Genomic DNA, 14,943 nt, shown 5'->3' with positions numbered 1-14,943 from the left:
GCCCCGCCCGGGAGTCATTGATTTTCACTATATGTACATATAGTAAAAACTTAAAATACCTTCTTGTAAAGACGCAAAAGGCATAGAGCTTAGATATTTTGCATAAGGCATTGTCTGGTAGACACTTACCAAGATTGTTCAAATTATAGCCCTGGGGTCAAAATCGGCACTAAGCATTCCCTTACAATCAAATCTTGAATAACAATTCAATATTACACTCTTATCTTTATTTTGTGTGTAATTGTGACTATCAAACTAAAACCTTCAAGTGTACACATAGCCCCTAGTCAGGAGCCAAAGAATCAATTCCCTAACGCATATGTTACACGCTGTATTAATGGCAAAAAGATTAGGGTGGTGCACATATGTGTTGCACCCCGATAATCTACCATGTTAACTTTAAAGTATTCTTTGCAGTTATAATAGTTTTACATAATTGTTTCAAGTGACCGTGGACATATTTCTTCTTAGGTTTGGAGCGCCAAAACTTTCATTTCATATACTGTGACCAAATTCAGGTTTGATGGAAAATGAACTCTGAATATTTTGAAATTTAAAAGTGAAAGTACGAGTGCTAGCACCTGTTTTAACTTAATTGAAGCCTGTTGTTATGCCGGCTCGCCACGGCGAGCCGGTATTACGATAGGATTTTACTGAGAAACAACCTTAAACTCCGAATACATCCACAAATTTAATCGAAGCTTGGCTTCCAGCTTTCTATAAAAATTTATCTATCAGGACTAGGATCCAAAATTATTTAGCCAATCAAATTTAATCTTACATAGCGTCAAAAATCCTTCAATTTTCACGCCATATTTAAAAAGCAGCAAGTATTGTTTTGAGCGCAAAGATATTATTATTATTAAAAATGTTTGTTTTCATGAATTCTTTTCAATAAATCATATTAACACTGACTTTTGATTTAGCGATTTCACCTGTTCCTCTGTAGTAAGTTTTCGTTTGGTTAATTAACATAAGTGTACACCTGGTTCTGTGCATTTTTCCTTTTTCATTTTTTCCGGTCATTTTATCCTTTCCGGTATTTAGTGTATATATTTACTGGCCGGGATCCGGGACGCCCGGACTAGCCGGGATCCGGGATCGTATAAGATATAGAGGAAAAACTTATAAACTATATTTGTGTTGATTATTGTCGTAATGAAAGGCCATTAAACGTTAAGTTTTTTTATTGTATGTAATGAACGTTAAATTAATTAAACTTTGGATATAAATATATTTAGAGCTATTTATCAACAAACTTAAAAATCACAATACTTATAATTATATGCCTAATAATTGGAAAAATCAACGGCTACATTCTTGAATTGGTCAAATCCCGGGATCCCTTTATGTTTTAATGCGATCCCAGCTTTTCTGAAAACTATATTCTTGAACTGGCCAATTCTTTGGATCTCTTTATACTTTAATACGATCCCGGCTTTTCTGAAAACTATATTCTTGAACTGGTCAATTCCCGGGATCCCTATATGTTTAATATGATCCTGGCTTATCTGAAAAGCATCTAAGACTGGTTAATTCCCGGGATCCCTATATTTTTAATAGGATCCCGGCTTTTCTGGCAGAATTAATTGACAACTTGTGTTTACTTTAGGAATTGTGTCTGTCACTCATTCCAATACTAAATATCATATTACACAACTTAACTTCGTATAAAGAGACATCTTTATGAATTCTACCTATCTAACATTTATTTGGTCAAGTCAAAAGGCCATTGAGTAATTGTGCATAGACATAGGGACTTCATTCTATCTGTTTACATGCATCTTCATATATACTCATATTCCTCTTTGTTAAACTGAGTGAAACTGGCTTCCATAACTTTATGTCACTTTTATTTTGATGTTCGCTGAAGTCTCTTCAGCTAACAGAACTGTCATTTTTACATTAAAACGCACCCCTGGAAAAAAATTACGAAGCGAGTCGCTACTAGCTTTTTTAAAAGCTAACCTTGTTATATAAAACGGTAGATAGCATGTTGGTGAAAGTAAAACAAAAAAACTGTACGTTTGATTAATTCGTTGGGCGTTTTCCATTTTGTAAATACATCTGGGACAGAAAGATAACCAGAAATACATGTACAATAAAAATGTTTGGACGATTTTGATTTTGTGTTTGTATTGGTTAAAGTCATGGGGAAATAATACCCAAACGGTTATTGCGGATTTGTCCATCATTCTGTTGTTTTTCTGTACGAGTTATATATACATCAAACTATCAAAAAACGTATTTATGTTCATTTGAGTGTTCAAAACATTCATGATTTTCACTTTATTACTGCTTACCGTACAGAATCTTTATTACTGCTTACCGTATAGGAATAAACAAACAAAAATATTTATCTAGCTAAAATTTGGAGAGAGTTCTGTGCATTAAATTCATTAAAAAATTGTGTCGTTAAATGGCATACAGATAATGTAAATATCCAATTTTGTAAATGTTTATATACGCTTACTGAAAATCATAAAGCCATTAAAACATTGTCCTATCTATAATTTAACAGTAAAAATCCATTCATTCATGATTGATTTTTATCTATCATTTTTAATCTAGTTCAATGCCATCATTCATCCTGTGCTTACAAACAAATGAAAACAGTATTCGTTATTTTTTTCTACTAGACAGGTAAACTCTTGATTTAATAGAAACATATTAAAACTATAAAATCCTGTGAACTTATTAAACTGAACATAATTATACAGCTATAGTTTTATAAAAAAAATCAAAACATACTATCCTCATGGGATTACTGCAATCCTGACTGAAGAAAGCTGTACTTAAGAACTTAACAATACACGCGTTTTCGTTTCACAAATTGAATGTATATTTCTATGTTTGTTTGTGCTGTAATTTTGTCTGTTTCTGATGTTGTTGTTTTGTTGTTGTTGCTTTTTTGGTGGGATTGTTGATGTTGATGATGATAACGACGATGATGATGTTGTTTATTTTTCAATCAAACGTTCGATCCCCGGGAGATGCTTTGGTAGTTTAGCACGGAGGAATGTAGTCAAGTACTGGTGTAACTCTCCAGGAACGATGGTTTGGAAACTACCCGCCTTTATGACTGAAATACTATTGGGAAAAGGCGTTAAATGAAACAAACAAACAATTAAACGTTAATACACGTTTCTTGTTTTAAAACATGAGTCTAATGAAAGAGTAAAAATAATTTATTTTTTTTTTTTTTTTTTGCCTGAGGGGATTTGTTTGAGAAGGGGATTTGTTTGAGAATGTTTGTGTAAAAGTGCTCTGATCATTTTTATCAATTACATATGGATAAATAAGAGAGAAAATGCCAATTTTTATATGATGAGGAAGGTGATAATTTAAAGTATATGATGCTGAAATTTGACTAAAAAAGGAGCTACAGTTTTAGAGATATTAGTGATAATATGAAAATTTCTTTGTCTTCTCTTTTTTATTTTTTTTACATTGAGAGAGCTGTATAAAGTGGATTATTATATGGATTATTGAATAGCTGATACAGTGGTCAGTTCATCTATTATTATTGGATTATTATTGGATTATCTCTGCTTTGGATTAAAATACACTTGTGAGATTCTCGGTTTTTTGTGTTTGGCCTGGAGGTTATTGCTGTTGTAAAAAGCATAATAAAGACTATATATATGATATATGACCAGAGGGACAAAATTGTAATTAACAGTTATATAGTGAAATGATATACATCTACCTAAGATCAAGGTCAATAGTCTAAACAGGGATAGTTTAAAAAAATCATTACAATGAATACCAAAAGTATGGCTACATAAGCTGGTACAGGTCAAATTCGAGCACAAGAAGGAGGAAAAGAGAAAAGCAAAGCTTTGCCAAAATCCCAACAAACACACAACAAAGCAACAGGACAACAACCAACTAAACAAGCCAAAAGGACATTATCAGAACTAAGTGACACCAGCAATGAGAGTATGAACTTGTCAGTGATTCAAAACCAGCTGGATATATTACAAGAATCGATGCTCAGAAAAGAAGACATAGAGACATTAATAACAAATACGATCACACATGTAATGAATAAAATGAAAGAGAAGATTTTAGAGACCGTAAGCTCCAAAGTAGCAGAAAAAACCAAAGACTTAGAAGATCAAATAAAAAACAATGATGTTTGAAAATGATATTATGAAAGATAAACAGACAAAACCAGATGAGGAAAATAACCAAAAAGAAGAATTAGAAGAGAGACTGCAAAAGTCTGAAGACATGTGCATAGATGCCAGTCGAAGAGCAAATAGAAACGAGCAATACTCTAGGAAAAACAACATAAAGATATTTGGCGTTCCAGATGAAAGACATGAAACCCAGATAACTTTGACAGAGAAAGTACAAGGCCTTCTTAAAAAGGAAAACGTCGAATTACGAAAGGAGGATATTATGGCCATACACAGGTTACCAACTAAACCAGGACAAATCAGACCTGTTATCATAAAAGCAGTAAACAATGCTGTTAAAACATCAGTGATGAAAAAGAGGAAAAGTATGAGAGATGCTGGGCATAGAATAGCTGAAGATGTCACAATTATGAACTCCGGACTTATAAATAGATTGTCACTTCATAGGGAAATTAAATCAGCTTGGTTTTTCAATGGCTCAGTATTTGCAGAAACATTGACTGGTGAGCGTATTAAATTTGATGTGTATGATAACATTGATGAGACAATAAGAAGATCTCGTGAGAAAAAAAAGTAAACAGAAAAGAAAGTCAAGGTATGAGACTATGGATTGCTTAAAGTTAAAGGAATGCAAATGTAATCATTTGGATTATGACTTATAAGAATTGAATATTGTGATTGACTAGAATATATTTGAATATTGTGATTGACTAGAATATATGAGTATATAGAATTTTAGAGAGAAAAAAAAAACTATAAAGTGAATGTTAATTGTTGTAAATTAAGTTAGTTAACTTACTTGAGAATTTTAATTCTTAATGACATATATAAAGATTAGTTTTTCTAATGTATTTTTGAGATATGATGGTACAGTATAATAAAAAAGTTAATAATAAGGCATTGAATTATTGAAATGGCCCAAAGTTCATTTTCACAACTTTGATTACACTTCATTGTACATATCCCTTAAGTTCATAGCATTGCTGATACAGAAATTGTGTGTTTAAAGTTGGGATTTTTCCCTTCTTTTTGCTTACACATGTATATTGTTGTTTAAGGTGTCATATAGATGGATGCTTTAATGCTTATAGAAATAAGATTTCATATACTATTACCTAGAGTATGCTTACTTGATTGTTAAAACTGTAAATTAAAGTTATAGTTTTTCTACTATTTTTTTTTTATTCAATGAAAACAATAATAGTATTATACTTTGACAAGAAATTATACAAACACTAATAACTTTTTTAATCACTTGTAGAACATTATGGCATTTGGAATTTATGTTATTTTTTTCTTAAAAGGCAGCAAATCTTTTGAGGAAAAAATGTCATTTTTTTAAAATAAGAGTTATATGTGTATGAAATGGTACAAATTATAAATTATAGAATGGTTATTCTTTGTTGTTTGGCACAATTCTAAAATTAATTGAGAAAAATCCTAAAAAGATTTTGATAAAACAACAGAATTGCATTCATAAATAGCTGTACACAAAATAAGGTTTTTCTAAAATTAAAATACATTTATAGTTTAAAATTAAGTTGTTAAGCTGCATTACCATATGTAATTGTACAAATTGTTTGACAGTTATGTTGTTACTTATTGTTTATACAGTTTATTTTCTGTTCATATTTTTGTTCATTCTTTTCATGTATAGCTTTGTAAACTATGCTTTTCTTTTTTATAATATATTTCTCAGATTGTTTATTATGTTATACAGGTTTTTAATTTTTTTTCTCTATGTCTACACTTGTTTGTTTGCTACTGAACCTTTCAGTGTGCTTTATGTCGTCTAACTGGGTTTATAAATCTATTTTAATCAGCTGTAGTTATAAAGGAAACTGGATAAATAACGAAAAATGTATTTTGGTTCTTAATTTCAATGTCTAATCTTAAAATTTTTTCTTACAATTGTCGTGGTTTGAATGATAGCATAAAGAGGCGTGATGTTTTCAATTTATTCAATACAAGAAAAGCTGATATACTTTGTCTACAAGAAACGCATTTTGTAAAAGATGTTGAAAAAAAAAGTCTACTCTGAATGGAATGGTTTATGTTTTTTTAGCCATGGAAAAATCTAATGCTAAGGGTGTTGCAGTTTTATTCAGAAAAAATTTAAATATCAAAATCAAGTCAATTAACACTGACAATTTTGGAAGTTTCATTATTTTACAAATGCTTTTTGAAACTAGATACTTAACGTTAGTTAATATATATGCTCCAAATACAGATAGTCCAAGCTTTTTTAAAAGTATTTTTGATACTGTAGACTCACTTGATGACAATAACTCACTTATAATTTGTGGAGATTATAACCTGGTTCAAGACCCAGATCTAGATTATCATAATTATAAATCCAAAACTAATAATATAAAAGCCAGAAATTTTTTATTGGATATTATTAAAGATAAAGATCTTATTGACCCTTTTAGAGAATTACATGGCGAAATTAAAAAATTTACATGGAGGCGTACAAATCCTATACAACAGGGGAGATTAGATTTTTTTCTTTTATCAAATGATTTGTATCAGTATGTAAGAAAATGTGATATTGATGTGAGTTATAAATCAGATCATTCAATAATATTTTTAGATATTTGTTTTTCTCATATTTGTCATGGTAAAGGTTTGTGGAAATTTAACAATGCTTTATTACATGATATTGAATATTTAAAAATTATAAATGAAAAAATTGATGAAATAAAACTTCAATATTGTATACCAGTTTATAATATAGACTATATAATAGATACAAAAAAATAAAGACATTAACTTTACAATCAATGATGAACTATTTTTAGAAAACACTTTTGATGGAAATAAGAGGTAAAACTATTTCATATAGCTCCTATAAGGTTAAAGAGAAAAATAATTATGAAAAACAAATAATGGAGGAAATATCACTCATAGAAACAAAATTTGACAATTGATGATAAAGACAGACTCTTACATTTACAAAATGAATTAAACCAGATAAGACATAATAAAATAAAAGGTTCTATGATTAGGTCAAGGTCACAATGGATTGAATCTGGGGAAAAACCTTCTAATTTTTTTTTGAATTTAGAAAAAAAAAACTGTGCTGAAAAAAATATTCCTTTTTTAGAAATGGATAACGGAACATTTATTTATGATCAAAAAGATATACTCACACATACTTGTTGTTTTTATGAAAATCTATATAAAAATCTATATAAAAGTGAATTTGACTGATGAATCTGTAATTGATAGAGAATAAGGAAATTGTGATATTTCTACTCTGACTCATGATGAAATGTTAAAACTAGAAGGTGTTCTTACATATGATGAAGTTTCTTTTACATTGAAAAATATGAAGAATGATAAAAGCCCAGGTTGCGATGGATTTACGGCTAACTTCTTTAAATCCTTTTGGAATAGAATTGGTCATTTTGTTGTTAGAGCTATAAATTTTGCTTATAGAAATAATACTTTTGGTAGAAATCAAAAACTTGGTATAATAACATGTATTCCAAAAAGAAAACAAGCAGAAACATTTTTTGAAAAATTGGAGACCAATAACTTTATTAAATGTAGTCTACAAATTAGCATCAGGTAGTATAGCAAACAGATTAAAAGGTGTTCTAGATATTTTAGTTTCAAAGGATTCAGACAGGATTTATAAAGAATAGATATATAGGAGAAAATACTAGATTATAATATGACATAATGAAATTTACAGAAGATAATAATATACCAGGTTTAGCAATGATGATAGATTTTGAAAAATAGCATTTGATACTTTAATCTTTTACATTTATTGAGAAATGTCTTTCATCTTTTCATTTTGGGGTCCTATGCTTAAAAAATGGATATCTTTGTTTCTATATAATACTGAAACTTGTGTTATTTTAAATGGATTTTTATCTAATTTTTTTAAAGTTGAACGAGGCTGTAGACAAGGCGATCCAATTTCCCCATATATCTTTCATTTTTATGTGCAGAAATATTAGCTATAAAAAATTAGGCAAAAGTAAAGATATTAAAGGTAATTACAATAGACCGGTGAGGAATATAAAAATTTCACAATTTGCAGATGATACATCACTTTTATTAGATGGTTCAGAAAAATCACTAAATGCTTCTTTAAACTTGTTAAATACATTTTCAGAGATTTCTGGATTAAAAATAAATTTTGACAAAAACCAAAGTTATCTGTGGATAGGCTCCTCTTTGTAAAATATAGTACTAGATCAATTAAGACAAGATGAAACTTACATGGGGTGATACACAGTTTTTAAATTGTTTAGGTTTAGTATTCGAATGTTGATTTGAAAAAATGATTAACTTAACTTTTTTTAATGAAAAAACTACAGAAAGTAAAAAATTTAGTATTAGCCACTGGAAAAAGAGAATGTTAACTCCAATTGAAAAATTACTGTTGTTAAATCAATATTGCTTCCATTATTTACCCATTGTTTTAAACAAGTTTACCAACACCTCTAGTACTGTTTTTTTTGAAGACATTGAATGACTTATTTTATGATTTTTATATGGGAGGGCAAGTCAAAAATAAAACAATCAGTAATTACTAAAACATACAAAGAAGGTGGTTTAAATATGGACTGACATTAATAGTTCATTGTTCATAGTTTAAAGATAAAATGGTTTAGGAGGTGTGTTAGTAATAGCAGCAGTAAATGTTATAAGCTAGTGAATACATTGTTTGATATTGGTAAAAGTTTTTTTTAACACAGGTAAAATGTTTTGTAAAGTAATTATCAGTAAGATTAAAAATGCTTTCTGGATTGATGTTTTAAAGGCTTATATGATGTTTATTGAAAAACTTTCTATAGATAATATAGAGCAAGTATTACATATGCCACTTTTTTACAATCATAATTTTTTATCTGGAAACAGATATATTTTCATTCAGATATTGTATGATAAAGGCATCAGATTTGTGAAAGATATTATTAATGAAACAGGGTAATTTGTAGATTTGAATTATTTAGAACAGGTAACATGTAAACAAGTGAATTTTTTACAATATCATAGTTTAAAACAGGCAATTAAATTTTATATGCAAACGCTAAATATGATGATTTGTAATAACTTGTTTAATGTTCAATACCCTATTATAAGTTGTTATATAAAAACCTATTTTTGTTCATGAGTAGTAATAAGAAATAGTGTATATGAAACTTAGTTAAGAAATCAGATTTACCATCAAGTCAAGAAAAGTGGAACACATGCTTTATAGGTGATCACATTAATTGGCATTTAATTTATAGTTATGTTTTCCATTGTACAAAAGATTCATACATTCAGTGGTTCCAAACAAGAATTATTCATAGAATTATTGCTACAAATTCACTTCTGTTTAAAAAAAATGAAAAATGTGAACAAATAAAAATGTGTACTTTTTGTAATTGTTATGAAGAAAACACTTTTGCATTTGTTTTGGGAATGTCAACAAGATTCAAGGCCTTTTTCAATATCTGAAAGATAACATACATAATTTTTGAAGAATGTTTCAACTGTAAAATCAGTTATTTTAGGTTCAGAATCTAAAGATTTTAAATATGACATTTTGTTTTTTAGAACTAAAAAGATATATTTATTTGTCAAAGAGAAAAAAAGGTGCTACCACATGTATTGGTTTTAAAAATAGTCTTAAATTAGCATGGAATATTTATAAAGATACAAACTTGACAGAAGATGAAAATAATAGATGGCAATTAGTAAGATCTTTAATTGAAATAAACTACACTGACATACTGAATTAGATAAATAAATTTAACCTGATAATACCATTCTTAATTAATGTTCTTACATTGTACATATGTTTTTATTATAATGTACTTACTCGAAGGGTATATAAGCTATGTGTGTTGTAATATCTTTATTAAAAATGTATAAAATTATACCGATTTCCCCCATACATACACATCTGTAGTATATTGACAAAAAATTCATGGTAACTTATACCTCTTCATTATATATATATATATTTTTCAATAACAGGCAGCAAAAATATAGCTTTTATACTCAAATTTTAGTAAATTATTTTAATATTCTGATGTAATGAGGTACTATTATATCTATAAATATGTACTATTATATGTATAAATGTAAAAGAATTTGAAATAAATGGGGGTTACCCAGTTGGGGCCTGAAAAAAAAAAAAAAAAAAAAAAAAAAAGAAAGAGTAAAAATAATAATTCTGATATTAAAATTATATTTTAACACTTACCCCGATAGTGGTAAAACAATATATTTGGAAATGATAATTCATGTATACAATTACAGAAAAAACGCGTTGGTCTATTAAAAAAGCTGCACGCCTACAGATGAGCAAAAATATTTCGATTTTTATCAAACCTGAGGAAAATGTACTTAGATTTTAGGAAAGGCATAAAGAATTCAAAAATTCTAGGAAAATTTACATGTTATGTGCGAATTAAATGACCGAATTTTTCAAGTAATTTTGTAACTATATTTTCTACTGCTTTACAAACACAGTAAGGGGCTTATTTTTTATATTTTAACCTCTTAATAGTAAATTCACACATAGGTTGTAAGTGCCATTGATAATGTGTAAATTGCATTCTTTTTGGTAACTTTACAATATTATACTGTTTTAAATACATTTTCAAATTTTTTTATGAAAAAATTAGCATGAATCTGGAGGCGTGCTGCGTTAAGATCTTAATTTAAATAAAGGAAAAAATCTATCTGGTAATTCCCAAAAGTGGCTTTGAAAACATCTTGATAATCCTTGACATATTAGTACAAAACTTATGGAAAAAAGTACTGCTTATGTTATAATTTATTAATTAAAATCTCAACTATCCATATATCAGTGTTATACCAAAAACATACATAAATAACAGATGAAATAGGTAAACAACCATGGCAACTCGCATTAGAATTTTCAATTAGAATAAATGTTGAATGTAAGTCTATATGTGAATTACAGAGATTTATAACCAACTTAGGGTAATTGATAAAAAATTTCAATTTAATCACTCATATAATGGTAAAATTTTAACCTAAAGTACCTTAAAACCTATATCAAATCATAAAATGCTCTACATGTCATTCTAAAAAGAGATTGATAAATAACGGTATTCAGTAGACTTTGCATTTCATATTCTTGTACTCCTTATCAAAACATTTATTGCTGTCATCCAGTTGTAAATCTCCTGCCTGGGGGCTTGGCAGAGATCTTAATGTATCCAACATGGCTTGACTTGACTTCAATGTGTTTAAACTGCATAATTGATTGGTTTATTACTTTCCAAAAGGGTCTAATGAAATTAATAGTCACCAGATAGTGATAGATAGATAGATAGATTCTTTATTTCCTCGTAAACAGTTATGAGAGCAGAAACATACAATATATACAAAGATACCATATGTACAATAATTTCCTTAATTAAATTAATCTTTTTCCCATTTTCTTAAGGAAAGCGCTATAATTAATAAATTAAAAAAAATATTATTTTTGTAAATTAAGAAGATGGCGAGCTTTATATGATAATATTAAAGGAATCGCATTTTAATAACTAAGAAATTAACTTAACTTAGATTATTACCCAAGAACGAAAAGATTGGTCATTTGCTTTTAGTAAACTTTTTATTGCAGTTAGATTCTTTTGAATAAAATTTTAAACTGTACTGGCCTCTGGATTCAATGATGGAAAAAATCTTATTGAATACTATAGTGTTTAAAATTATGTTTTAGCACAATAGATAAGGCAATATTTTAATACCACTTATTTATATTTGGAAAATGTCTATTATCAGATGAGTAAATTGATCAAGTGTTTGAAATTATTTTTATCAACGGTCGCACATACAATGCTTTGGCCTACTTAACACCAGGGGAATTCTATTTGAAACCTTGCATACAAAATACAGTGTGATGTAAAATCATCCCAAAGGTACCAAAACAGCACTTGAAAGTCAAGGAAATAACCCATTTTCAAAACCTCATATTTCAAAATTTTCTCAGTCTATGGGAGGGGACGCCCCTCCAAGCCCACCCCAGTTACATATATTTTTACTTTATTCCATATTATAATCATATAAACATTATATAAGTAAAATGCATTGCCACTCATAAGATGACCCTATAAAACACATCAAATTGCAATTTTGTCACATGAACAAGATGCTGACCCAATCTTCAAACAAAGTGCAACACAATTTTTCGCCTGTTGGGTTATTTCTATCACAATCTTCCACCCATATGTCAGCCCCCCAGGAAACCATGTTTTCTGTATCCGCCCCTGTTCTTTGTGATTTTCTATATTAGGTTTTTTCAGCTTACGTAATCTTATTCTTATCAAACAATATATTTTCAACTTAATCCTAAAATCATTAAAACATTGATAGTTGTTCTTGTTGAACTATATACCCAAAATTGACCGCTCTTAGTAAATTTATAAAAAATTCGATCAAAATAGTGGGCCCCATTTGAATTGTTCTTCCCGACGTCACCTTTATAACAAGTTTCTCAGTTATTCTATTGAATTTGATTTTCACTTAACCGACAAAGTTACCTAAATAATCAATTTATAAAGGATCAAAAACCTTTTAGTGTAAAATGTATTGATATTCTGCGAAATGTTATTTGTCTTTGATAAAACGGTCCCGGATTGGACACATAATTTACTTTTATTTTTAAATGTTTGATATTACAGAGGACAATAGATAAGTATATAATTATTTCACAATACACATTTTTAGAATGTCGTCTGTATATTCTTTTTATTTGTTTAAATTTATTTGCAAATCCTGATAAAGGAGAAAATGTGACCGTAAACAATTTGAAAAATAACTTTTATGCACACATTATTAACTGGTTTTTTTAAAAAACCGTTAGAAAATCCAGTGTTTGTCATCAAAATTTAAAAAAATGCAATTCTTCAATATATTTTTTGACTGTTGCGGGTTGCAGTCTTTGCAAACTATAAAGGGGTTTTGACGAAAAAACCAAAAAAATAGTTTTTTGGTAAAAAAAGGGCAAATTTTTATCGTCGCGATGGAATACCCATAAATTTTAATTTTGGATTTAAATTCTTTTTTTAAAAAACCCCCACCAAAAATGTAAACATGTTTTTTTAACAGAGTGAAAAGAAAAGAAGTTTTTTTGGCCCCTATTTTAAATTTAAATCTTTTTAAAAAAAACCCCTTTGGGGGTTTCCATAATAGGGAAAAACCCCCCAAATTAAAATGAAAATTTTTGGTATCGTTGAATCTGGGGAAATTGGCCCTTTGGGTGAAGATTTTCAGGGGATTATTTAAGTGTATATAAAATATTAAAATACTAAATATCTGGCCCTTTTTTAATTTATAAATTTTAAAAATAAAAACCACCAACCACCCATATGACCCAAAAATTTTCTTTTTTCAAAAAAACCCTTCTAATTGAGGCAATAAATGAAATTAAAAAAATGAGATAAAAAGGTAATAAAGTTCAACAAAAAGGGCATTTCTACAAAAACCGCTTTTTTTCCTTGAAAAATTTTTATTGCAGCCAAGAAAACATACTTTTGATTTTTTGAGATCTCAAAAATTCACAAAGGGGAAATTTTTTTCATTGGAAATGGCACATGTTTTTAAGAAAAAAAATTAAAAAAAATTATAGAAAGGAAAATTTTATTTTTCCAGACCTTCCTGACCGGGCAATACTGTAAACCCCGGGAAAAGGGGTGTAAATTGGAAACAAGGGGAATGGGGTAATTAAAGGGTACTTGTTAAATATTTTGGATATCTTTTTTAATAAAAATTCTTTTTTAAAATAAGAAATAAAATTTAGTTATTTTGAAATTTTTTAAAAGACTGTTTAAATTTTCAGGCTAATCTTAAAAATGTATCAATAACTTTTCTCATGTAATATTTAGCGATTGAATACGGGTGGGCTTGAGGGGTTAAGATGTAAACTCATGAAGAACCCATTGAACCGAGTCAGCAATGTTCCTTTTACATTAATTTTTTTTTTTTTTGGCCATCACCATTTCCCAGACCTTATTAAAACTGTACGTTTGTTTTAGATAAATTTTTCGAAATCAAATGAAAGATGGCTTGTGTGAAATTCAAAAATTTGGGGTCTCTTCTTAAGAATGGCCAAAATTTATATTTGTTTTAATATTCCCAACTGGGGGAAATTAAATCAAAATATATTTTGGTGATAAATAAAGCAATTTTAAATTTTTAAAAAAAGGGCATAAAAATTAAAAAACGGTTTTTCAATAAAAAATGTTAGCTTTGTGATAGGAAAAATCAAATTTCCAATTATTTTTCGTTATACCACGCACTTTACCCGGCAGATATTTTGTTTTTCCTTTTTAAAAATTGATATTTCCTTTTAGAATAATCAGAAAAAAAAATAAAATATCAATTGCCCAGATATCTAAATAACTCAATAATTAAAATTACACTTTTTCCATTTCCCAATGAAAAAATTTTTTAAAAAATTTCTAAAATTTAAAATTTTAGAAATCTTTTTTTTGGTTAAAAATTAAAAAGTTTAGGGTTATAAAAAAAATCGCCCTTTTAACATTTTTTTTTAAAACATTGTGGTGCTTGTTTTTTGGTTTGTCAACGATTTTATTAACCAAAATAAAACACTTTACCGAAACTAGGTTTTCCAAAACAACAAATACATGCGGTTTTAAAAACTTACAGAGTGGAAAGGCTGGTTTTCAAGATGAAACAAAAGTTTTCATTTAACGGAGGGAAAACATTTTTTTATTTTGGGGAAAAAAAGAAATTTGGGGCTTTCGTTTGGGGTAAAAAAAATTTTTTATAAATGGTGGATCCCACAACA

This window comes from Ruditapes philippinarum, unplaced genomic scaffold (genome assembly GCF_026571515.1).
Source record: "Ruditapes philippinarum isolate M1 unplaced genomic scaffold, ASM2657151v2 ctg5107_1_1_1_1, whole genome shotgun sequence".
Lineage (NCBI taxonomy): Eukaryota > Metazoa > Mollusca > Bivalvia > Venerida > Veneridae > Ruditapes > Ruditapes philippinarum.
This window is presented reverse-complemented; position numbering follows the sequence as displayed.